Source organism: Bubalus kerabau, chromosome 17, assembly GCF_029407905.1.
Source record: "Bubalus kerabau isolate K-KA32 ecotype Philippines breed swamp buffalo chromosome 17, PCC_UOA_SB_1v2, whole genome shotgun sequence".
In the NCBI taxonomy this organism is placed as follows: Eukaryota; Metazoa; Chordata; class Mammalia; order Artiodactyla; family Bovidae; genus Bubalus; species Bubalus kerabau.
Genome location: NC_073640.1, coordinates 61,674,021 through 61,699,374, shown reverse-complemented (window position 1 = coordinate 61,699,374; position 25,354 = coordinate 61,674,021). Strand labels below are relative to the sequence as shown.

At 40.8% G+C, this 25,354-nt stretch overlaps 1 protein-coding gene and 1 long non-coding RNA gene across 6 annotated transcripts in view; both read right to left on the bottom strand.

The window, feature by feature from the left end:
* LOC129631710 (zinc finger protein 160-like) overlaps positions 1-25,354 on the bottom strand; it is a 466,782-nt gene that overhangs the window by 75,099 nt on the left and 366,329 nt on the right. The window lies entirely within an intron of this gene.
* Positions 556-20,978, bottom strand: LOC129631814 (uncharacterized). The gene is made up of 3 exons (XR_008704183.1): positions 20,100-20,978; positions 13,971-14,106; positions 556-688 (listed from the first exon to the last, which is right to left on the bottom strand). It is a non-coding gene; the product is annotated as an uncharacterized LOC129631814 (long non-coding RNA).

The window sequence follows — 25,354 nt, the reverse complement described above, 5'->3', positions numbered from 1 at the left end:
CTTTGGCCTAAGGGAATGTTGTGGCTGGTTTGTTTTTCTCTCCAGACCATTAATACTTTCTCCACATCAGCAACGTGACTTTTTCACTTCCTTATCATTTGTGTGTTCACTGCAGTAGCACTTTTAATTTCCTTCAAGAACTATTCCTCTGAGTTCACACCTTGGCTCTCTGGTGTGAGAGGCCTAGCTTTTAGCCTGTCTCAGCTTTCAACATGTCTTCGTCACTGACTGTAATCATTTCTAGCTTTTGTTTTAAAGTTAGAGATGTGTGACTCTTCCTTTGGCTTGAAAGCTTAAAGGCCATTGTAGGGTTATTAGTTGACCCAATTTCAATATTTCTGTGTGTCAGAGAATAGAAATGTCCCAAGAGAGGGAGAGAGATGGTGGAATAGCCAGTCAGTGGAGCAATCCGAGCACAACACATTTATTAAGTTAGTTGTCTAGCTGTTGTTCAAGGGTCAACTGTATATATTTAGAAAAACCACTTTTATTTATTTATTTGTTTTTGGCTGTGCTGGGTCTTCATTGCTGTGTGGGTTTTCTTCTCTAGTTGCAATGTGTGAGCTTCTCGTTGTGCTTGCTTCTCTTGTTGCAAAGCACAGGCTCTAGGGCCTGCAGGCTTTAGTAGTTGCAGCATGTGGGCTCAGTATCAACTGTACATTTTCAAATTGTTTTGTTAGTAGTTGTCCTGGGAATTACAGATTAAAATATCACTTTAAACAATGTAGTTAAATTAATACCAACTTAATTTCAATAGTATACAAAAACCGTGTTCCTTTTATATTGTCTCTCCCTCCTTGCTTGTCATTATCCCAAACTAGATCTCCATACATTGTCTGTCCATCAGCGCAGATGCAAAATTACTGTTGTATGTTGTCTTTTAAGTCAATAGGGGAAAAAGAGAAGTTACACACCAAAAGTATTAATTAATGCTGACCTTATATTTGGCTATGTCACTTATCATTTTTTATAGGATGAGTCTGCTGGCAACAGACTCTCTGTTTTTGTTTCCTTGGCAATGTCCTAATTTTTCCTTTATTTATTTTTAGGTGTATATTTAACTTTTTTAAAACTTTATTTATTTTTAATTGAAGGATAATTGCTTTACAATTGTATTGGTTTCTGCCATACATCAACATGAATCAGCCATAGGTAATTTTTCCTTTATTTTTAAAGAATAGTTTAGACATACATAGAATTCTTGATAGACAGTTACTTTTCTTAGCAGTTTTAAAATCTCTTCCCATTACCTTCTGACTTCAAATATGAGACACCTATTTGTCTGTTGTCAATCTGTGTGTGCACTGGTGTGGTAGTCAAAGGATACAGTTGCAGGGATTATATAAGTTTACACAGTGTGAACAATCTGGTTATAGTGTGTTTGAGAGTAGGCTTCACTTGAAATAATTTGAAATGCATGTATCTTTTATTAAAGAATTCTATTAGCTTTCTATTCTTAAACATTTATAGAGTTTGATAGAGAAGTTTTTATCTCTTCAATGTAAATATTACTTTTAGCGTAACATTCACCTTCCAACTGTAGTTAATATGAAGGCTGTGGTTATCTTTCAGATACCTCCATTAGGTTCATGACCAAGGAATTATTACAGAAGAAGTATATTAATAACAGAGAATTATACCAACCAGTGGTCTTGGGAAGATTCAGAAACCATGGTATTGAAGAATCTGACTTCAGTGAAGTCTGGAGAAATACCTTTGAATTTGAGAATAAGTGTGGATATGCAGGAAGAAATTCCAAAGGAACACTTATGGCAAATAACATAAATCTCACTGGTAGAAAAGGTGAACAAGACAGCAAAGCCAGGATTAATTTACCTTTAAAACCAAGTGTTTCTTTATCACATGAAAAGATGCTCAGTTTCTTTAAGAAAAAGTACATGTCAGTTTTTAAAAAATAGGAAGTCATTTGTAAAGAATTTGTTAAAAATAAAAAATGGCACAGTTTATGCAGGAAACAAGTATACAAAATGTTTTGAAAATAGAATTGGATTAAGTTTTCAGTCACATCTGACAGAATGGCAGAGATTTCAAACTGAAGAGAAAATTTATGAGTGTAATTAAGTTGAAACGTCTATCAAAACTTGTTCCTCAATTTTGTCACTTCAAAGATTTCCTCCTAGTGTCAAAACCAACATTCCTAATAAATATGGAAAGGTCTTGTGTATCCTTCATTACATACACAGCAACAGAAAACCAACATTAGAGGAAAACTGTACAAATGTAACGACTGTGGAAAGACTTTTAGCCATCATTCAGATCCTTATTAGCCATCAGAGAATTCATTCTGAGCAGAGACCTTACAAATGTAATAAGTGCAGTAAAGCATTTAAACAGTTCTCAAACCTCACAAGACATCAGAGAATCCACATTGGAGAGAAACCATATAAATGTAATATATGTGACAAGGTCTTTAATCAAAATTCCCACCTTACAAATCACTGGAGAATTCATACGGAAGAGAAACCACACAAGTGCAATGAATGTGGCAAGGCATTTACCAAATGTTCAGGCCTTTGGCTTCATGAGTGAATTCACACTGGAGAGAAACCTTACAAATATAATGAGTGTGGCAAGAGTTTTACCAAACGTTCATATCTTTGGGATCATGAGATAATTCATACTGGAGAGAAACCATACAAATGTGTTGAATATGGCAAGGTTTTTAGGCAGTGGTCTACCCTCAGGATTCACCGAAGAATTTATACCGGTGAGAAACCTTATAAATGTAACGAGTGTGGCAAAGCTTTTAAGCAGTGCTCACACCTGACTAAGCATCAGAATGTACATCCTGGAGAGAAGCCACACAAATGTACTGTGTGTGGCAAGGCTTTCATCCACATTTCAAGTCTGGTGAAACATCAGAAAATTCATACTGGAGAAAAACCATATAAATGTAACGAAAGTGGTAAGGCTTTCATCCAATGTTCAAGTCTTACAGAACAGCAGAGAATCCACACTGGTGAGAAACCTTACAAGTGTAATGAGTGTGGCAAAACCTTCACTGTGTGTTCAAGCCTAACGAAATGTAAAAGGAACCATACCAGAGAGAAACCTTACAAATGTCATGAGTGTGACAAGGCCTATACAAAATTTGTACAACTTACTAGACATCAGAAAATAATTACCAAAAAGAAACACATTGAATCTAATATATTTGATAATGCTTTTAGTCAGAGCTCAAGCTTGGAGGCTCATCAGAGAATTCATGGTAGAGAGGAACCTTACAAATGTAATGAATGTGGTAAATCCTTTAACTGGGGTTTACATCTCACCAGACATCAGAGGATCCATATGGGAGAGAAACCTTATAAATGTAACATATGCAGCAAGGCCTTAAGTCAAAACTCAAAGCTTAGAATTCATCAGAGAATTCATACTGGAGAGAAACCTTACAAATGTAATGAGCGTGGCAAAGCCTTTAAACAGTACTCAAGCCTCACTCGACATCAGAATATACATCCTGAAGAGAAGCCACACAAATGTAATGTGTGTGATAAGGCCTTTATCAAATGCTCACACCTTTGGGGTCATAAGAGAATGCATACCAGAGAGAAGTCATACAAGTGTACTGAATGTGGCAAGGGCTTTGGACAATGGTCAGACTTTCAGTTCAGTTCAGTTCAGTCGCTCAGTCATGTCCGATGCTGTGCGACCCATGAATTGCAGCATGCCACGCCTCCCTGTCCATCACCAACTCCAGGAGTTCACTCAAACTCATGTCCATCGAGTCAGCAATGCCATCCAGCCATCTCATCCTCTGTCGTCCCCTTCTCCTCCTGCCCCCAATCCCTCCCAGCAACAGAGTCTTTTCCAATGACTCAACTCTTTGCATGAGGTGGCCAAAGTACTGGAGTTTCAGCTTTAGCATCAGTCCTTCCAAAGAACACCCAGGACTGATCTCCTTTAGAATGGAGTGGTTGGATTTCCTTGCAGTCCAAGGGACTCTCAAGAGTCTTCTCCAACACCTCAGTTCAAAAGCATCAATTCTTTGGCATGCAGCTTTCTTCACAGTCCAACTCTCACATCCATACATGACTACTGGAAAAACCATAGCCTTGACTAGACAGACCTTTGTTGGCAAAGTAATGTCTCTGCTTTTCAATATGCTATCTAGGTTGGTCATAACTTTCCTTCCAAGGAGTAAGCATCTTTTAATTTCATGGCTGCAGTCACCATCTGCAGTGGTTTTGGAGCCCCAGAAAATAAAGTCTGACACTGTTTCCACTGTTTTCCCATCTATTTCCATGGAGTGATATGACCAGATGCCATGATCTTTGTTTTCTGAATGTTGAGCTTTAAGCCAACTTTTCCACTCTTCTCTTTCACTTTCATCAAGAGGCTTTTTAGTTCCTCTTCACTTTCTGCCATAAGGGTGGTGTCATCTGCATATATGAGGTTATTGATATTTCTCCTGGCAATCTTGATTCCAGCTTGTCCTTCTTCCAGCCCAGCGTTTCTCATGATGTACTCTGCATATAAGTTAAATAAGCAGGGGGACAATACACAGCCTTGACGTACTCCTTTTCCTATTTGGAAACAGACTGTTGTTCCATGTCAAGTTCTAACTGTTGCTTCCTGACCTGCATACAGGTTTCTCAAGAGTCAAGTCAGGTGGTCTGATATTCCCATCTCTTTCAGAATTTTCCACAGTTTATTGTGATCCACACAGTCAAAGGCTTTGGCATAGTCAATAAAGCAGAAATAGATGCTTTTCTGGAACTCTCTTGCTTTTTTGATGATCCAGCGGATGTTGGCAATTTGATCTCTGGTTCCTCTGCCTTTTCTAAAACCAGCTTGAACATCTGGAATTTCATGGTTCACATATTGCTGAAGCCTGGCTTGGAGAATTTTCAGCATTAGTTTACTAGCGTGTGAGATGAGTGCAATTGTGTGGTAATTTGAGCATTCTTTGGCATTGCCTTTCTTTGAGTTTGGAATGAAAACTGATCTTTTCCAGTCCTGTGGCCACTGCTTAGTTTTCCAAATTTACTGGCATATTGTGTGCAGCACTTTCACAGCATCATCTTTCAGGATTTGAAATAGCTCAACTGGAATTCCATCACCTCCACTAGCTTTGTTCGTAGTGATGCTTTCTAAAGCCCACTTGACTTCACATTCCAAGATGTCTGGCTCTAGGTGAGTGATCACACCATTGTGATTATCTGGGTCGTGAAGATCTTTTTTGTACAGTTCTTCTGTGTATTCTTGCCACCTCTTCTTAATATCTTCTGCTTCTGTTAGGTCCATTCCATTTCTGTCCTTTATCAAGCCCATCTTTGCATGAAATGTTCCCTTGGTATCTCTAATTTTCTGGAAGAGATCTCTAGTCTTTCCCATTCTGTTGTTCTCCTCTATTTCTTTTCATTGATCGCTGAGGAAGGCTTTCTTATCTCTTCTTGCTATTCTTTGGAACTCTGCATTCAGATGCTTATATCTTTACTTTTCTCCTTTGCTTTTCACTTCTCTTCTTTTCACAGCTATTTGTAAGGCCTCCCCAGATAACCATTTTGCTTTTTTGCATTTCTTTTCCATGGGAATGGTCTTGATCCCTGTCTCCTGTACAATGCCACGAACCTCCATCCATAGTTCATCAGGCATTCTATCTATCAGATCTAGTCCCTTATATCTATTTCTCACTTCCACTGTATAATCATAAGGGATTTGATTTAGGTCATACTTGAATGGTCTAGTGGTTTTCCCTACTTTCTTCAATTTAAGTCTGAATTTGGCAATAAGGAGTTCACGATCTGAGCCACAGTCAGCTCCTGGTCTTGTTTTTGTTGACTGTGTAGAGCTTCTCCATCTTTGGCTGCAAAGGATATAATCAATCTGATTTCGGTGTTGACCATCTGGTGATGTCCATGTGTAGAGTCTTCTCTTGTGTTGTTGGAAGAGGGTGTTTGCTATGACCAGTGCGTTCTCTTGGCAAAACTCTATTAGCCTTTGCCCTGCTTCATTCCTTATTCCAAGACCAAATTCGCCTGTTACCCCAGGTGTTTCCTGACTTCCTCCTTTTGCATTCTAGTCCCCTATAATGAAAAGGACATCTTTTTGGGGGTGTTAGTTCTAAAAAGTCTTGTAGGTCTTCATAGAACCATTCAAATTCAGCTTCTTCAGTGTTACTGGTTGGGGCATAGGCTGGGATTACCGTGAGATTAAATGGTTTGCCTTGGAAATGAACAGAGATCATTCTGTCGTTTTTGAGATTGCATCCAAGTACTGCATTTTGGACTCTTTTGTTGACCACGATGGCCACTCCATTTCTTCTAAGGGATTCCTGCTCACAGTAATAGATATAATGGTCATCTGAGTTAAATTCACCCATTCCGGTCCATTTTAGTTCACTGATTCCTAGAATGTCGACGTTCACTCTTGCCATCTCCTGTTTGACCACTTCCAATTTGCCTTGATTCATGGACCTAACATTCCAGGTTCCTATGCAATATTGCTCTTTACAGCATCGGACCTTGCTTCTATCAGCAGTCACATCCACAGCTGGGTATTGTTTTTGCTTTGGCTCCATCCCTTCATTCTTTCTGGAGTTATTTCTCCACTGATCTCCAGTAGCATACTGGGCACCTACCGACCTGGGGAGTTCCTCTTTCAGTATCCTATTATTTTGCCTTTTCATACTGTTCATGGGGTTCTCAAGGCAAGAACACTGGTTTGCCATTCCCTTCTCCAGTGGGCCACATTCTGTCAGACCTCTCCACCATGACCCTCCCATCTTGGGTGGCCCCACAGGGCATGGCTTAGTTTCATTGAGTTAGACAAGGTTGTGGTTAGATTGACTAGTTTTCTGTGATTATGGTTTCAGTGTGTCTGCCCTCTGATGCACTCTCGCAATACCTACCGTCTTACTTGGGTTTCTCTTATTTTGGATGTGGGGTATCTCTTCACGGCCACTCCAGGAAAGCACGGCCGCTGCTCCTTACCTTGGACAAGGGGCCTGACTTTAGGATTCACCAGAGAATTCATACTGGAGAGAAAGCCTTAGAAATGTGATGAATCGGGTAAATCACTTGATCCTTTTAAACAACAGACTTACAATTTATACTTGGGAGAGCTAAGTGTCTAGTCCTAGATGAGTCAGCCTAAGATGTTAAATTCTTCACGGTTATTAAAAGTCAAAATCATTTGAAATTTATAAAATGATGGGTGTTGGTAGAGCAAGATCTTTGGAAATGTACCATTTATTCTTTTTAAAAATACTTTTATTATATGAAGTTTCTGGAAAAGGCTGTGTTACTATTGATGTCTTTCAACCCAAAGTTTAAAACTGATTGATACCCTCCTCCAGGGGATCTTCCCAACCCGGGATAAACCCAGGTCACATGCTTTGATTCCCTGGTGGCTCAGATAGTAAAGAGTCTGCCTGCAATGTGGGAGACCTGAGTTCGATCCCTGGGTCAGGAAGATCACCTGGAGAAGGCAATGGCTACCCACTCCAGTATTCTTGCCTGAAAAATCCCAAGGATGGAGGAGCCTGGTGGGCTGCAGGAGAAGCGTGACCCTCTTCACATTTAGGGTCATGAAGAGTCGGACAAGACTGAGCTACTTCTTTTTCACTTTTTTTTTCATATGTTACCATCATGGGCTCTGGGAAGGGATCAGAAAGATAAAAAGGCCTACGTTTATCAGGTGGAAGTGAAGTGTTAGTCGCTCAGTCATGTCTGACTTATTTGTGACCCTATGGGCTGTAGTCCACCAGGCTTCTCTGTCCATAGAACTCTCCAGGCGAGAATACTGGAGTGGGTAGCTATTCCCTTCTCCAGGGGATCTTCCTGACCCAGGGATTGAACCCAGGTCTCCTGCATTACAGGCAGATTCTTTACTGTCTGAGCCATCATGGGGATTGTTCATGTTTCTGGAAAGGACAAGGACACTGAATTTTAACATACAATATAGTGTTTCTGCGGAGAAGGCAATGGCACCCCACTCCAGTAATCCTGCCTGGAAAATCCCATGGACGGAGGAGCCTGGTAGGCTGCAGTCCATGGGGTCGCTGAGGGTCAGACACGACTGAGTGACTTCACTTTCACTTTTCACTTTCATGCATTGGAGAAGGAAATGGCAACCCACTCCAGTGTTCTTGCCTGGAGAATCCCAGGGACGGGGAGCCTGGTAGGCTGCTGTCTATGGGGTCACACAGAGTCGGACATGACTGAAGTGACTTAACAGCAGCAGCAGCAGCATAGTGTTTCTGAATGAGAGCACAGGGATGGGAGGAGAATATATGTAAAACAATGATGTAAGTCATAATAATTCCAGATCCTCATGTACAGGTTTGTTGCTATAACTGAGGACCCACTGGATTCTGAGAAACCAATGCTCTACCAGTCGAGTGTGAAACAGAGCAGCTATTAAGAGAATGAGATTTTCATTACAATAGGATGATATGTTAGTAGGGATTGCTTTATGTGGTAGAACTAATGGAGAGGAAATCACGGTCATCCTCTCTTTTCAAAGGAAATAACTGTTGTATGTCAAAGATGAGGGAAAAATTAGTCTTAGTAACTAAAGAGAGCAGTTATCTGGGACATCCCTGGTGGTCCAGGGCTTCCCTGATGGCTCAGACTGTAAAGAATCCGCCTGCATTGCAGGAGACCTGGGTTCGATCCCTGGGTCAGGAAGATCCCCTAGAGAATGGCGTGGCAACCCACTCCAGTATTTTTGCTTGGGAATTCCATGGACAAGGAGCCTGGTGGGCTATAGTCCATGGAGTCACAAAGTGTCAGACATGACTGAGAAACTAACACCTCAAACTTCCCTGGTGGTCCAGTGGCTAAGACTCCGTGCTTCCAATGCAGGGGGCCCGGGTTTGATCCTTGGTCAGGGAACTAGATCCCACTTGCTGCAAAAACATCCCATAAATAAATTCAAAAAAGAGAGATCAGTTATCAGAGAGGAAAACTTAATCAAAACACCCAGAATGCACTATGCATGTGTAAGATTCATGCATAAGCACTATATCACTATGATACTATTTTATTCAGAATGTGTCATAGTTGTCAGGTTTTATTAATAAAATTTAATAATTGTAAAACTCTAAATGAAGTTTTTTCTATTTTATCAAGCCTATCCACTTCTCTGTGGTACTTCATAACAAATACAATACATCTGTAGATAGTCAAGATTGAAAGGCATCTGTAACAATTTCTTTGCATGATGAATCAAACAACATACAATCTTATGAGTATATATTCATAACTTCCTTGAGTTTGTTTTTTTTTCTACACTCCACCCCTTGCATATTTATGTGGATATGAATAAATACCACAGCAGTACAACTTTAGACTATGGCTTCCCAGGTGGCGCTAGTGGTAAAGAACCCATCTGCCAATGCAGGAGATGTAAGAGATGTGACTTTGATCCCTGGGTCAGGAAGATCCCCTGAAGAAGAAAATGGCAAGTATTCCTGCTTGGAGAATCCCACGGACAGAGGAGCCCAGTGGGCTACAGTCCATGGGGTCACAAAGAGTCAGATACAACTGATGCGACTTAGCACGCACGCATTGCCCTCTTTAACGTTTGAAGTACTGTTTGTAAGTGTGCACCATATGATTGCATTTCAACATGGCCTTTTGTGTGTGTGTGTGCCTGTGTAAGACCCGTGGCTTGCACTGGCTTTGATTTGTGCTTAGTCACTGAGTCGTGTCCGGCTCTTTGTGACCCCATGGACTGTAGCCCACCAGGCTCCTCTGTCCATGGGATTCTCCAGGCAAGAATACTGGAGTGGGTTGCCATATCCTTCTCCAAGGCCTTGATTTACATGAGATCAACATTAATAGTGTAGCATATGTAATGGGATTGAATTACAGCTGAGGAATTAGGATAGGAAAACCCAACCTAGGGAACTTTCCTGGTGGTTCAGTGGTTAAGAATCCATCTGCCAATGCAGGGGAGGTGGGTTTGATCCCTCATCTGGGAAGATCCCACATGCCTTGGAGCAACTAAGCCCATTCACCACAACTATTGAGCCTGCCCGCTGCAGCTACTGAGCCCTGTCCTGCAACTGCTGAAGCCTACGTGCCCTCGAGCCCTTGCACTGCAACAAGAGAAAAGCCTGCACAGCAACCAAGACCCAGCACAGCCATAAATAAATAATTTTTTTTTTAAGGGAACTGAAAGCGAGCCTGCCTTACCATTTGCCCCAAAGGGAAACATCTTTATTTACCCGTAGAGCAAACAAATCTATCCACTGTCCCAGAGGGTGACACTGTACCTTTTTTCCCAAAGCTGTTTTTCAGGGAAACAGGAAAAAATCTATAAGACAGGCCCATACATGAGAAATCCATAATTGTCTTCCAACAATGTCTGTGCCTTGTTTCTTTGCCATATTCACTGCTGGCAAATATTCCCACCTGTACACCAGATGGTCGACTGTTCTTTTCTTCTGACACATAAGGCCAGATCTATTCATTTGCCTCATTTGATTAAGTTTAATATCTACAGTATACTATGTTTCAGGATGAGGCTTAATTCACCACTACTACAGCAATGTAGGGGGCTTCTCTGGTGGTTCAGACAATAAAGAATCTGTCTGCAATGCAGGAGACCTGTGTTTGATCCCTGGGTCAGGAAAATCCCATGGAGAATGGAATGGCAACCCACTCCAGTATTCTTGGAGAATTCCATGTACAGAGGAGACTGATGGGCTACAGTCCATAGGGTCACAAAGAGTTGGACATGACTGAGCGACTGACACTTTCACATTTCATAGCAATGTAGGTTCCACATTCAACCAGCTGAAAAGCCCAATGCATGGATTTTATTTTTTAATTAAAAATCTTTTAAAGGGTGGCTTTTTAAAAAAAAAGTTAATTCTCTGTGGATTTTATTAATCCCAAATGGCCATTCACAAGTATAATCAACACATTGTGACTTTTTTTTGGTCATGCCCTGCAGCTTGTAGGATCTTAGTTCCCTGACCAGGGATCAAAGCTGCTGCCCGGCAGTGGAAGCGTGGAGTCTGAACTACTGGATTGCCAGGAAAGTTCCACTAGCATGTCTGTTAGAAAGACTTGATTTTCCCCTAAGTTTCTGCATTAACATTCTCAAGTGATGAATGCATAGCAATGGATTATTGTGCAAAAACTAGCAATTTACATAATTCTGACTAAAAGTGACAGCTTTTGTATTCATTATCCACACAAAGTAGAGCCTGGGTGTCGTGGAGTCAAGGCTCATGAGCAGAAGGGCTGACAGTTGGAAAACACACAGAAATTAGGGCAGAAGTTTTCAGGAACAACTAAGTGGGATTATGAAAAACAAAATAAGGAACGTGAAAGATAGAGGAAAGGGTGTAAAAAGATACGAAGGTGCTCACAAGAACAAGGATGTTCTGGGTAGCTCTGGATTCGGCAGAGGATCTGGGAGACAGTTTCTTCCTGGGAATGTTTTGGACTCGTTGTTTGTGTCTGTGTAGGATGACAGTGATGAAGCCACTGGTCCAGATTGTGAGCACAAAAAATACAACTTCAGGGACCGCTATCAGTGCTGCACACACTGAGCCTGTTTCTTTCTCATGATAATTAATAAAACAGTACCCTATGTCTCTGTGATGTTTGTCATGCTCCATTCGCTTAACATATACAGTATATACATGGGAAAAATTAAATTTACAAATGTGTATTGGGTCCAGAAGAGGAAAATGCAAAAGCCAACATTTTGAGGGGCTTTAAGATCCTTTCAACAGGAGTTCATTGGGCTGATTGTAATGGCTTGGAAGACACTCAAGAGGCACGGTGCTGATAGACATACCCCTGCCCACTCTATGAACATACAAAAGAAGCTTTCTTGCAAAATCACTGAAAACATGTTTCAACCCAAAAGCTACTATTGCCTGAGGAACTCCTTTAGAGAAAATGACCAAGAAGTTGGCTATCGTCGGGTGTTTGCAAATCAAATCCATGGCCCTCATCCTGCATCCAGTGTGGTAAATGAACAGGTACTGATAAAGAAGGGAGAAATTGCCCAGAATTCCAATCATAGTCTGTGACAGGAAGATGATTCCTATTGCCACATCCCTGGGGGGAGATTCTGTCATTTGACATGTTTTCTTTGAAGTTATGGCAACAAACATTCCTCTAAGCAAAAAGACTCATTGAAGACTTTTGCCACCAAGTACTGAGTAATGGTACTTGTTGGCTCCTGATCAGTTGCCAAGACTTCACAAGATGGAAAGAGATGGAGAGATAGCCTGTATATTTCAGTGGGAAAGTCAGCAGTAAGGATGAAGTGAAGTTAACCTAGGGCAAACAGTGACAAATGACAGCAAATGGAACCAAAGTGTAATACAACATAAAAAAACAGAATAGGCTGACATTTGCTAGACATGTTGGAGAAAAGAAAAGCCTCAGGGACTTCCCTGTGGTCCACTGGTTAAGACTTTGCCTTCTAGTGCAGGGGGTGCAGGTTCAATCCTTGGATGGGGACCTAATCCCACATGCCTCTAGGTCAAAAAACCAAAACATAAAACAGAAGCTATGTTGTATCAAATTCCATAAAGACTTTAAAAATGGTCCACATCCAAAAAAGTCTTTTTAAAAAGTCTCTATCACTACCCACATCACATAACAAATGAATTCTGCATGGATTGCTCATCTCAGTTTTAAAGAGAAACAATGTTTGTTTTTAGAAAAACAATATTTCCATGGTCTTGCAATTAAGATATCCTAAACAGCTCAAAAAATATTACCCATAGTGGTGAAATGACTATAGCTAATGTGAATAAAAACTGATTTTTATCAAAACACACACACTGAGATACGACTTGTAACCAGAACAAAGAAGTCTTGCAGATGACACAATGAAAAACACAATAGGCAAATCTTTCCTACAGAAGTTTTAAAAACCAGATTAGTCATTGCATAATACCTGTGTAAAATAATTTAATGTCTTTAGTCATCAAAAATTAAAATATAAACACCACCTATTTATTGTCAAACACCAGTGAGAAATCAAAAATAGAAATGACAGAGATAACAAGTTTTGGCTAAGATATGGTCTACCAAGAATCTCATGCACTGGTGGTAGTTGTTAAAGCTGGTACCAAAATATTGGAAAATTGTGGTACCTATTTCAGCAGACCAGATGTAATCCTATATGCTGATAATTCCACTCCCATGAATGTACTCAGAAACTTGTACATGTATCACAGATTGGTTATAGGATTTATATGCCAGAATTATGAATTACTCATTCCTCATAATAGTCCCAGACTCAAAACTACCCACTTGCCCATTAACAGTAGAATGAATCAATTAATTTACTCTTATTCACAATGTTATCCTACACAGCAGTGTGAATGAATGCTAGCAGTAGGATGAAATGATACAGATAAATTCACAAAATTATCCAGAATGGAAACAAAGTCAATATGAAAGAGTTCCTGGGCTATAATTCCCATTAAGTAAATTATCAAATGAGCAAAAGTGATCTGATCTCTTAACCATTAGAATATATCAAATCTACATTCCAACAATTCCACTTCTACCAATATACATGATAGAATTACATCCTTGGAGACAGTTACTCAAGAAGCATGGGAAGGGTTTTGGAGAGCTGAACATTCTGTTTCTTGATCTAGGTGTTGCCTATGGAAGTTTGGGTGTTGAGGAATTCCACTGAACCGTGCAATTATAATCTCATGTATATGTCTTGAGTTTTTAAAAAATTCTTATCACACACACAAAAAACTTGGAAGTTGCCGGGAAAAACTTGTCCTGTGAATGTGTTTGATCTGCTGATTGTTTCTGTGCAGGATGAAGCTTACAGATCTGCAACTCAGACGGTGAAACACCAGACAATAATAACCCTGCTCCAGGTAGTGAGTCACTGACTTTGTTAATGGAATTCAGCAGAGCAGTATTCCAATTTTTTGTTCTTTGTGATGGTTTTGTCTCTGTATTTGGCAATCATATACACAGCAATAAAATGATATTTACCAGCATATACAGCATCCAGCAGAGCAAAGTGGGAGCTTTACTTCAAGTTCCACCCACCTGGGTTTCCTAGGGCTGATCCATGATGACTGGAGACACTTAAGGGGCAGATGGTGCCCATGGACATGCTCTGCCAGCTCTATAAGGGGAGAAAAAATCTGGATGGATAAATCACAGAAGGCATGCTTCAACTACAGGCTGCCCTTGTCTCTGGGGCACCTTCAAAGGTAATAGCCAAGAAGTGACTGTAGTCAGGTGTTTCAGAATCGAATCTGTGGGTCTCAACCTGCATTCACTGTAGTAAAGGAAGAGGTAAAGGTAAAGAGAGAGAAAATGCCCAGGATTCCAACAATAGTCTGAGATAAATAGACCTTTCTTAATTGCCCAAAATCTGGAGGCCATTCCGCTAGTTCCAGTGGCTGACATTTGTCTTCAGAGCAGCATATCCTCTGTGGGAATGTATGGTATGGGCTATATTTATCATATCAACTGATAGCCAATATACCCTCTGAGAAATATTTACTTCAAGTTTGGTTTTGTAAAGAGGCTTCCCAGTGTGAGTATATTTATACAGCTTACTTAGCACTTACATGAAATTATTGCTATTCTGCCATATATTTGGTTGTTGTTTTTTAGTTGCTAAGTCATGTCTGGCTCTTTGCTACCCCCATGGGCTGTAGCCCACCAAGCTTTTTTGTCCATGGGACTCTCCAGGCAAGAATACTGGAGTAAGTTGCCATTTCCTTCTCTAGGGGATCTTCTAGACCCAAGGATCGAACCCCTGTCTCCTGTGTTGGCAGGCGGATTCTTTACCACCAGGGAAGCCCCGTATATAGAGTACTCTCTTTGATTTTCATAACTGTGTGAGATAGGCACTGGCATTATTTTCATTAAAAAGATGAGGAAACCTAACTTACATAGAGGTTAAACAATTTGTCTAAACTCACCCCAACGCTGGTTTGGGTCTAATGGTTTAAATATGGCTAGGCTGGTTACTAAGACTATGCTGCAACCAGTGTGATGCACTAACTGATCACGTCAGCTGGCTATCTAGTAATCTAGACCTATATTTTAGTTTTGTAGTTATACTTTTATTTCATATCACCTTTTTTTTATAATTTTGGTTGTAAAAAATTTCCTTTTTATTTAGGGATTTATTCTATAGGTCATTCTCAAATATGAATGACATTTTAGAGATAATAATATAGATGCTGTAATTAGAGGCTAATTCTACAGAAACTTCCCTAAGTCCAAGTTGCATTGAATGAATATAAAATTTGTTCCATATTAATTTGGCAGCAGCAGGACTCATTTGCTATCATGCCGGGACAAAAACACAATGCATCTTCCACATTAATTGTCAGATAATACTACCTTGTTTCCTAAACTGTGAAATACTAATAGGTGATAAAACAAGGGAGGCTGGAAATGAAGTTATTAATAATTTTAGTCTCAGTGCTCAGTATTTATTAATACTTACATTAAGTGAAACTATTAACCGTAAGGCAAGATTTGTGAAAGATATTAAAGTACAAGAGATGTACAAAGCCTGGAGAATATGGAATCTTGTGTATCATATAAATTGAAATAATAAAATGAGTTGTGAGCTTAGATAGATGTTGGAATACTGTTAAACTTTATGTTTTTTTCAGGTGAACATTTTTTAAAATTTTATTTATTTTAATTGGAGGCTAATTACTTTATGTCAAGGCTGTATATTGTCACCCTGTTTATTTAACTTATATGCAGAGTACATCATGAGCTGGAAGAAGCTGGGCTGGAAGAAGCACAAGCTGGAATCAAGATTTCTGGGAGAAATATCAATAACCTCAGATATGCAGATGACACTACCCTTATGTCAGAAAGTGAAGAGGAACTAAAAAGCCTCTTGATGAAAGTGAAAGAGGAGAGTGAAAAAGTTGGCTTAAAGCTCCACATTCAGAAAACGAATATCATGGCATCCAGTCCCATCATTTCATGGGAAATAGATGGGGAAACAGTGGAAACAGTGTCAGACTTTATTTTTTGGGGCTCCAAAATCACTGCAGATGGTGACTACAGCCATGAAATTAAAAGACGCTTACTCCTTGGAAAGAAAGTTATGACCAATCTAGATAGCATATTCAAAAGCAGAGACATTACTTTGCCAACAAAGGTCCATCTAGTCAAGGCTATGGTTTTTCCAGTGGTCATGTATGGGTGTGAGAGTTGGACTGTGAAGAAACCTGATCACTGAAAAATTGATGCTTTTGAACTGTGGTGTTGGAGAAGACTCTTGAGAGTCCCTTGGACTGCAAGGAGATCCAACCAGTCCATTCTAAAGGAGATCAGTCCTGGGTGTTCTTTGGAAGGACTGATGCTAAAGCTGAAACTCCAATACCTTGGCCACCTCATGCAAAGAGTTGAGTCATTGGAAAAGACTCTGATGCTGGGAGGGATTGGGGGCAGGAAGAGAAGGGGACAACAGAGGATGAGATGGCTGGATGGCATCACTGACTCGATGGATGTGAGTCTGAGTGAGCTCTGGGAGTTGGTGATGGACAGGGAGGCCTGGCGTGCTGCAATTCTTGGAGTCACAAAGGGTCGGACTCCACTGAGCAACTGAACTGAACTGAATTACTTTACAATATTGTAGTGGTTTTGCCATACATTGACATGAATCAGCCATGAGTGTACATGTGTTCCCCATCCTGAACCCCCCTCTCACCTCCCTCCCCATCCCATCCCTCAGGGTCATCCCAGTGCACCAGCCCTGAGCACCCTGTCTCATGCCTTGAGCCTGGACTGGCAATCTGTTTCACATATGATAATATACATGTTTCAATGCTGTTCTCTCAAATTATCCCACCCTTGCCTTCTCCCACAGAGTCCAAAAGACTGTTCTTTACAGCTGTGTCTCTTTTGCTGTCTTGCATAAAAAGTCATCATTACCATCTTTCTAAATTCCATATATATGCATTAGTATACTGTATTAGTGTTTTTCTTTCTGACTTAGAACTGATTCAAATGAGAATATTGTTAAACTTTAGATTAAAAAAAGACAAGATATGTTAGGTCATGACAACTGTTTTCTGAAACCCATAATTATAAAGGGCTTTCCTAGTGGTTCAGTGGTAAAGAATCCACCTGCCAATGCAGGAGACGGGTTCCATCCCTGATCCAGGAAGATCCCACATGCCATGGAGTAACTAAGCCGTGCACCACAACTACTGGGTCTGTGTTCTAGTTCAGTTCAGTTCAGTCGCTCAGTCGTGTCTGACTCTTTGCGACCCCATGGACTGCAGCACGCCAGGACTCCCTGTCCATCACCAACTCCTGGAGTTTACTCAAACTCATGTCCATTGAGTTGGTGATGCCATCCAACCATCTCATCCTCTGTTGTCCCCTTCTCCTCTCACCTTCAATCTTTCCTAGCACCAGGGTCTTTTCTAATGAGTCAGTTCTTTGCATCAGGTGGCCAAAATATTGGAGTTTCTGCTTCAGCATCAGTCCTTCCAATAAATATTCAGGACTGATTTCCTTTAGGATGGACTGGTTGGATCTCCTTGCAGTCCAAGGAACTCTCAAGAGTCTTCTCCAACGCCATGGTCCAAAAGCATCAATTCTTTGGTGCTCAGCTTTCTTTATAGTCCAATTCTCACATCCATATGTGACTACTGGAAAAACCATAACGTTGACTAGATAGACCTTTGTTGGCAAAATAATGTGTTCTAGAGCCTGGGAGCTACAATTACTGAGCCTGTCCTCTGCAACAAGAGAAGACACAGCAATAAGAAACACGTGCACTGCAACTAGAGAAAAGCCTGCATAGCAACGAAGACCCAGGACAGCCAAATAAGTAAATATAAAATAAATAAAAATTTAAAAACCCTACAGCCCTTAAATACCTAATAAATGATCCTTCTTTATCACTGGGATTGTTTATGATTGATCATCCACAGTGAGGATTTAATTAGGTTATAATTAATTTAATTAGGTTATATTAGGAGCCATCAGTTTGATGCAGGGGCTTATACCCTAGTTTCTTTTTAAAAGCTCAGCTCACAACTAAGAAATTATTCTGCCTCCCTGTCCTGCATTGCCACTGGATCTGATCCTTCTGTAGCCACCAGAATTCCTTTTCCAGACATGAACACTTGCTCAGATTACCTACCTTCCTGACTCTGCCTCTCAGACTGAAGCAGAAAATACCATACCTGATTCCTTCCTATTGCCAGCGGGGTGGGCTCAGTGTGAAGGTCATGGAAACCAGGAGGTATGTGAGAATGAAGCGGCCAGACCCTGAAATAATGGGTTTGTGATCTGTGACCTCATCCCCTTGAGAACTGCGATTACCATTTCTCTTGTAGTGGCAATGACAGGGCAGTCTTGGGGAGCTGAGAATGTTTATGATAAAATTTTTTCCCAGTTGCTAATTATGAAAAACAATCCCAATTTTCTTATAAGTGTCTCCAAAGAGACTGTTGATGTGCTTGGAGAGGCCCTTAACTTTTTCATGATTCACAATGGAGACAGGATCTCTGATGGAAGGAGCAGTAGAAATCGGAGTCTTGACTTGGGAGCGACACGCAGCAAAATGTATGTGTCTCCCAGGATTCCCTGAGAAGTTCTTCCACTACGTATCCATTGTATTCTTCTTAAGCTTCAGAGTATTTAGCTGCATCATTAACTTAAGTACTCAGCAGATACATGGAATCAGAGAGAGTCCAAGATGAATTTTTAATGAGATAAGTGTAAAAGGAAGAATATGTCGATAAGTTTACATTAGAAATCACTGTCCTGGGAGAATGGAGACATGTATATGTACGGCTGAGTCCCTTCCCTGTTCATCTGAAACTATCACAATACTGTTAATTGGTTATGTGTGTGCTAAGTAGCTTCGGTCGTGTCCGACTCTTTGCAACCCTATGGACTATAGCCTGCCAGGCTCCTCTGTGCATGGGATTCTCCAGGCAAGAATACTGAAGTGGGTAGCCATGCCCTCCTCCAGGGGATCTTCCTGATTCAGGGACTGAACCCTAGTCTCCTGCAGGTTCTTTACTACTAGTGCCACCTGGGAAGCCCCATTAATTGGCTATACTCCAAGGAGGGAGGGGGGTTCGGGATGGGGAACACGTGTATACCTGTGGCGGATTCGTGTTGATGTATGGCAAAACCAATACAATATTGTAAAGTAATTAACCTCCAATTAAAATAAATAAATTTATATTTTAAAAAAGTAAAATAAATAGAAAGTTAAAAATAGAAAAGAAATCATTGACCTAATTTGTACAAATTTGTATAAATGAAAATTAATTTGGAAATGGTGATGATAGACATTTCTAGAATATTGTATTTTATCACTACAGATCCCAACACTGATATGAAGTGCAAACAGAGAAATATCCACAGAAGACAGAGAGGTATTTATAAAAGTGCCCATCACAAATGAAAACACCAGGATCAGATGGTTTAGCAGACAGTATCAACTATTTTTTTTAATGTATTTTTGGTTTGCTGGCTCTTCATTGATGCACATGGCCTTTCTCTAGTTGCAGTGAGCAGGGGCTACTCTCTAACTGTGGTGTGTGGGCTTCTCATTGTGGTGGCTTCTACTCTCCCAGAGCACAGGCTCTAGACCCATGGTCTTGAGTAGTTGTGGTGCACAGGCTTAGTTGTCCCATGGCATGTGGAATCTTCCTGGACCAGGGATTAAGCCCATGTCCTGTCCATTGACAGGTGGATTCTAAACCACTGGACACCACTAGCACCAGGGATTCTAAACCACTTCCCTGGTGCTATTCTTTTAACTATAGCCAGGGCTGCTTTCTCCACTCAGCAGTACTGAATGGTTACCAGAGGTCTTTGTACATACTTTTGCTGAATTTCATTAAGGAGCACTCATTGGTTATACGATGAATGACGAGACATGAACTGCTGGGGTCCAGCCCCAGCTGATCCAGGGTATTCGAAGGAGAGACGGCATAGGCGAGGGTCAGGAAACAACTGCTTAATTACACGTTAATTAAGGATACAAAGAGTAATAGAATGAGGATAGCTCAGTAGGAAAATTCAGTGGAGAAAAGAGGCTGAGTAGCTTGGTTTACACGGGAGACCAATAAAACTTCAAGACAAGAAGTTTGCACCACTTACGTAGGCCGCAGGCGTCCTTCTGTTCTCCCGAAGGAGAGGAGACACTGAGGCCTCCCCGGTCAGATCTTAGAAGCCCAGGCATGATTAGCAAGCATGGTGGGTTCCGCGCTCCAGATGGAGACTCAGCCAGAATTTGGGAGAGAGAGTGACATGGGGAGACCAAGTTTCAGTGAACAAGGCCCGCAGTTTATTTTCCAAAGTAGTTTTTATATCTTAAGTTATGCATAGAGGATAATGGGGGAAGGGGTGGAGTCATGCAAGGACAGCAGTTCCTGGTTCTAATCGAAGCCAGGCTTTCAAACTTATCATATGCAAAAGTTCAGGTGATTGACATCATCTTCTGGCCAGGAGGCCTGTTAACATTTTAAGAAACTTATTTTTCTCTAAAGGTGATTATTCCAAAGTCAGGCACCAGCCTCCAAAAAATCATTGGACAAAGCTGCATTTTACATTTCTATACACCCATTATATCAATCAATACACTGCCAAGGACACAGTAGGTAAGGAGTATGGAGACTTAGCAGCAAACATTGGCCCAACAAGTGAAAAACCCTTCACCAATACAATTTCTAATCAATCTTTTAACTACTCAAAGGAATCTGTGTTTAGGCAGTTTAGAACATCTCCTGCCTCTCACAGTTGGGAGGCTCTGAACAATCACATGTGGCCGGAAAAACCTATTCAGGCAGGCTAGAGGATTTCCAAAGGAGTTTGTAGGTTGAAACACTGTCACACCCAGGAATTATTAACTGGAGCTGTAAGCTAACTCTTTTTTTCAGAGAGAGGTAGTGGGGGACAGCCCCCATAAAGTCAGAGGTGTAGGTGAAAGCAAAAAGCAGAAAGTAGGCAGACTCTGGTTTGGGAGGTAGATGCTCGAGAATTTCCAGGGGGACTCCTGAGGCTCGATCCCGCCTTTGTGTATGCCGAGCCTCCTTCCTCATGACCTTTGTCATGGGTGGAGCTCCTCACGCTGGCTCCCAGCAGTAATAGAATTCCAGTTGAGCTATTCCAGATCCTGAAAGATGATGCTGTGGAAAGTGCTGCACTCAATATGCAATATGCACTCAATATGCAATATGCCGGCTCCCGGCAATGAACTTTAAGGGGCAAATCACTCCTTTTCATTTTCCAACAGGCAAGCACACAATCTGAACAAAGCCCACTATCCATTTCCCCTGTGAGAGTTTTCAGTCCAACTGAGAAGTTTAAGAGTGAAACAGCATCAGTCAGGCCACGCCTGTTTTTGACACTAGCTGCAAGTGTGGGGGTTCCCAAAATCACACTCAGTTTCAGTAATTCTTTAGAAGGACTCAGCACTCACTGAGAGCTGGTCCACTCAATGTAATGCTTGATTACAGGGTAAAGATACATTTCCTGGTGGATCAGATGGTAAGGAATTCACCTACAATGCAGGAGACCCGGCTTCAATCCCTGGGTTGGGAAGATCTCCTGGAGAAGGGAATGGCATTCCCACTCCAGTATTCTTTATGGAGAATTCCATTCGCAGAGGAGCCTGGTGGGGTATAGTCCGTGGGGTCACAAAGAGTGGGACATGACAAAGCAACTTAAAAAATGACATATGTCAATGGAAGAGATTCATGGGTCAGAGTTCAGAAAAAATAGTCAAATTGGAGCTCCAGTCTTCCTCTCCCCATAAAGTGATGATATGTTATTTTCCTGGCATGGATACCTGATGACACAGGGAGTACTGCCACCAGGGAGGTTCACCCAAGCCCAGATGCCCAGAGTGTTTTACTTGAGTTCCATCAGGATCTGACTGTGTGGCTGAGCTTTAGTCTCCAGTTCTTCTGAGAGTCAGGCTAATCCTGTCATCTTCAATTCCTCCAGAAGCTAACCTAATACTACATAGCCTAAAGCCCCAACAAACTTACCCTGTGACAGAGGCTGGTGGCCAAGCCATCAAAGCAAAAAATATTCCTGCTATCAGAAAGACAACCTACAGAATGGGAGAAAATATTTGTAAATGATGCAACTGACAAAGGCTTAATTTCCAAAATATACAAACAGCTCATACAACTCAATATCAGAAATTCAAGCAACTCAATCAAAAAGTGGGCAGAAGATCCAAATAGACATTTCTTCAAAGAAAGTATACAGGTGGCCAACAGGCTCATGAAAAAAATCTCAACGTTGGTAATTATCAGAGAAATGCAAATCAAGACTAGTAAGATTACACCTTACAATGGTCAGAATGGCCATCATCAAAAAGTCCACAAATAATCAATGGTAGAGGGTGTGGAGAAAAGAGAATCCTCCTTCATTGTTGATGGGAATGTAAACTGGTTCAGCCACTATTCAGAACAGGATGCAGTTTCTTTAAGAAAACTAAAAACAGAGCAATTAATACCGTATGATCCTACCATCCCACTCCTGGGAATATACTGAGAGAAAATTATAATTCGGAAAGATACACACATCCCAATCTTGACAGCAGCACTGTTTACAGTAGCTAAGATATGGAAACAACCTAAATGTGCATCACCTGAAGAGTGGATAAAGAAGATATGGTATATAAACACAATGGAATATCACTCAGCCATTAAAAAGAATGAAATAATGCCATTTGAAGCACCATGGATGGACATAGGGATTATCATACTAAATGAAGTAAGCTGAACAGAGAAAAACAAATAGCATATAATATCCCTTATATGTGGAATCTTTTATTAAGAAAAGATACAAGTAAACATTTACAAAACCGAAAGAGACTCACAGACATAGAAAGCAAAATTCTGATTATCAAAAGGGAAAAGGGGGAGAGGGATAAATTAGAAAGTTGGAATTAATGCACACACTACCATATATAAAACAGGTAATCAACAGCACAGGGAATTGCACTCAATATTTTGAAAAAACATATAAGGGGAAAGAATCTGAAAAAGAAAGAAATATATATATATATATATATATATATATATATATATATATATATATATATAACTGAATCACTTTGGTGTCTACACCTGAAACTAAAATAACATATACTTCAATTTTTTAAAATATCTTAATTAAAAAACAAAACAAAAAACAGCAATGAAAAAGCCCTCATTTAAACTGGAGTAAGAACTTGCTCATGGATTGTTTCTACATTTGAGCCCATGGTGCAAATATCTTAGGCATATAAAATATGCCTGGAAAACCTTTACCCTTTATACACTAAAGGATCAGAAGTGGAATTTTATTTATTTATTTATTTAGGCTGTGCTTGGTCTTCTTTGTTGCATGCAGGCTTTCTCTAGTTGTGGTGAGTGTGGGCTCCTCACTGCAGTGGCCTCCCTTGCAGAGCACAGGCTCTAGGCACACAGGCTCAGTACTTGTGGTGCATGGGCTTAGTTGCCCTGTGGCATGTGGGATCTTCCTGACCCAGGAATCGAACTGGAGTCTCCTGCATTGGCAGCCAGATTCTTCATCACCAAGTCACCAAGGAAGCCCCAAACATACACTACTAAATATAAAATAGGTAACTAATAAGGGCTTCCCAGGTGGCTCAGATCATAAATTGTCTGCCTGCAATGTGGGAGACCCAGGTTCGATCCCTGGGTCGGGAAGATCCCCTGGAGAAGGAAATGACAACCCACTCCAGTACTCTTGCCTGGAAAATTCCATGGACAGAGTAGCCTGGTCAGCTTCAGTCCATGGGGTGGCAAAAAGTCGGACATGACTGAGCGATTTCACTTTAATAAGGACCTAGTGGGGACTTCTTAGATGGTCCAGTGGTTAAGACAAAGTCCTATCTAGGTAGGGAGAAGGAGTTCAATCTCTGGTCGGGGAACCAAGTCCCATATGCCCCGAGGCCCGGTTTACAACAAAAAAGAAGGGACCTACTGTATAGCACAGGGAACTCTACTCAATCCTCTAAATGGCCTATATGGGAAAAGAATCTAAAAAGAGTAGATATAAATATCTGTGTATAACTGATTCACCTCGCTATACACCTGGAACTAAAACAACATGAGAAATCAAGTATAACTTGATAAAATTTAAAAAACATACAATTTACATTTTTCTGATAAGATTAGGGGATACTGAGTTCTTCATGTACAGAAAGCAGAGACTGGATATGATGGAGTCACGGCTCATGAGCAGAAAGGGGCTGATAAAGGGAAAACATACATTAATCAGGCCAGTTGTATACACCAACCACCAACTGGGATTATGAAAAAGAGCAAGAGTAATATTAAAGATGCAGGACAGGGTGTGGAAACACATGAAGGTGCTCGCCAAGAGTAGGATGCTTTGGGTGGCTCTGGACTCAGCGGGGGGTCTGGGAGACACACTAGCCTTGTGAATATACTGGACTCGCTGACTGTGTCTGAACAGAGTGAGAATCATGGAGCCACTGGCCCAGAAGATGAGCACAGAAAATGAAACTTCAGGGAACGCTACCAAAGCTGTATATATTGAGCCTGAGATGTTCTTAAGATCTGTGGCAGCACAGTACCCTGAATCTCTTGTATTTGTCATGTTTGTGCTGCGCCATTTTTCAGAAACATATAATGCATACAGAGGAAAAATGAGATTTACAAACATGCACTGGATCCAGCAGAAGGAAATGGAGAAGGCAATGTACTTTGGGGCTTTCACTTTAATATTCTTCCAACAGCAGTACTTGGGGTTGATCGTGATGGTTTGAAACACACTCAAGAGGCAGGTGGTACTGATGGACATACTCCTGCCCACTCTTTCAACATACAGAACAAGTTTGCAGGCAAAATCACTGGCAAAATATTTCAACCTCAAAGTTGTAATTGTCTGAGGGACTCCTTTCGAGAGAATGAGCAATATGTTGGCTATAGTCAGGTGCTTGCCAATCAAATCTGTGACCCTCAACCTACACTGAGTGTGGTAAAGAAAGAGGTAATGGTACAGAAGGGAGAAATTGCCCCAGATTCCAAGCACAGTCTGTAAGAAGAAGATTATTCCTATGGCCAGTTGGCTGGAGGCTGTTGTGTCATTCAAGAAAATCCGCTTTAAATGATGGCAACAGTGATTCCTCAGAGCAGAATGGCTCATATAAATCTGTGACATCAACAGCCAAGTTTCCTTGTGTGCTTTTGTGAAATTACCAAGGATTCAGGAGACAAGAAAAGATGATGAGAGAATCAGTATATTTTATGAAAAATTCAGCAGGAAGGATGAAGTGGTGGTAACCTGGGGGAAGCAATGACAAATGAGAGTAAATTGAAAGAAAGCATAAAACAACTTTTTAATAAGAAGCTTACTGTAGGAAAAAA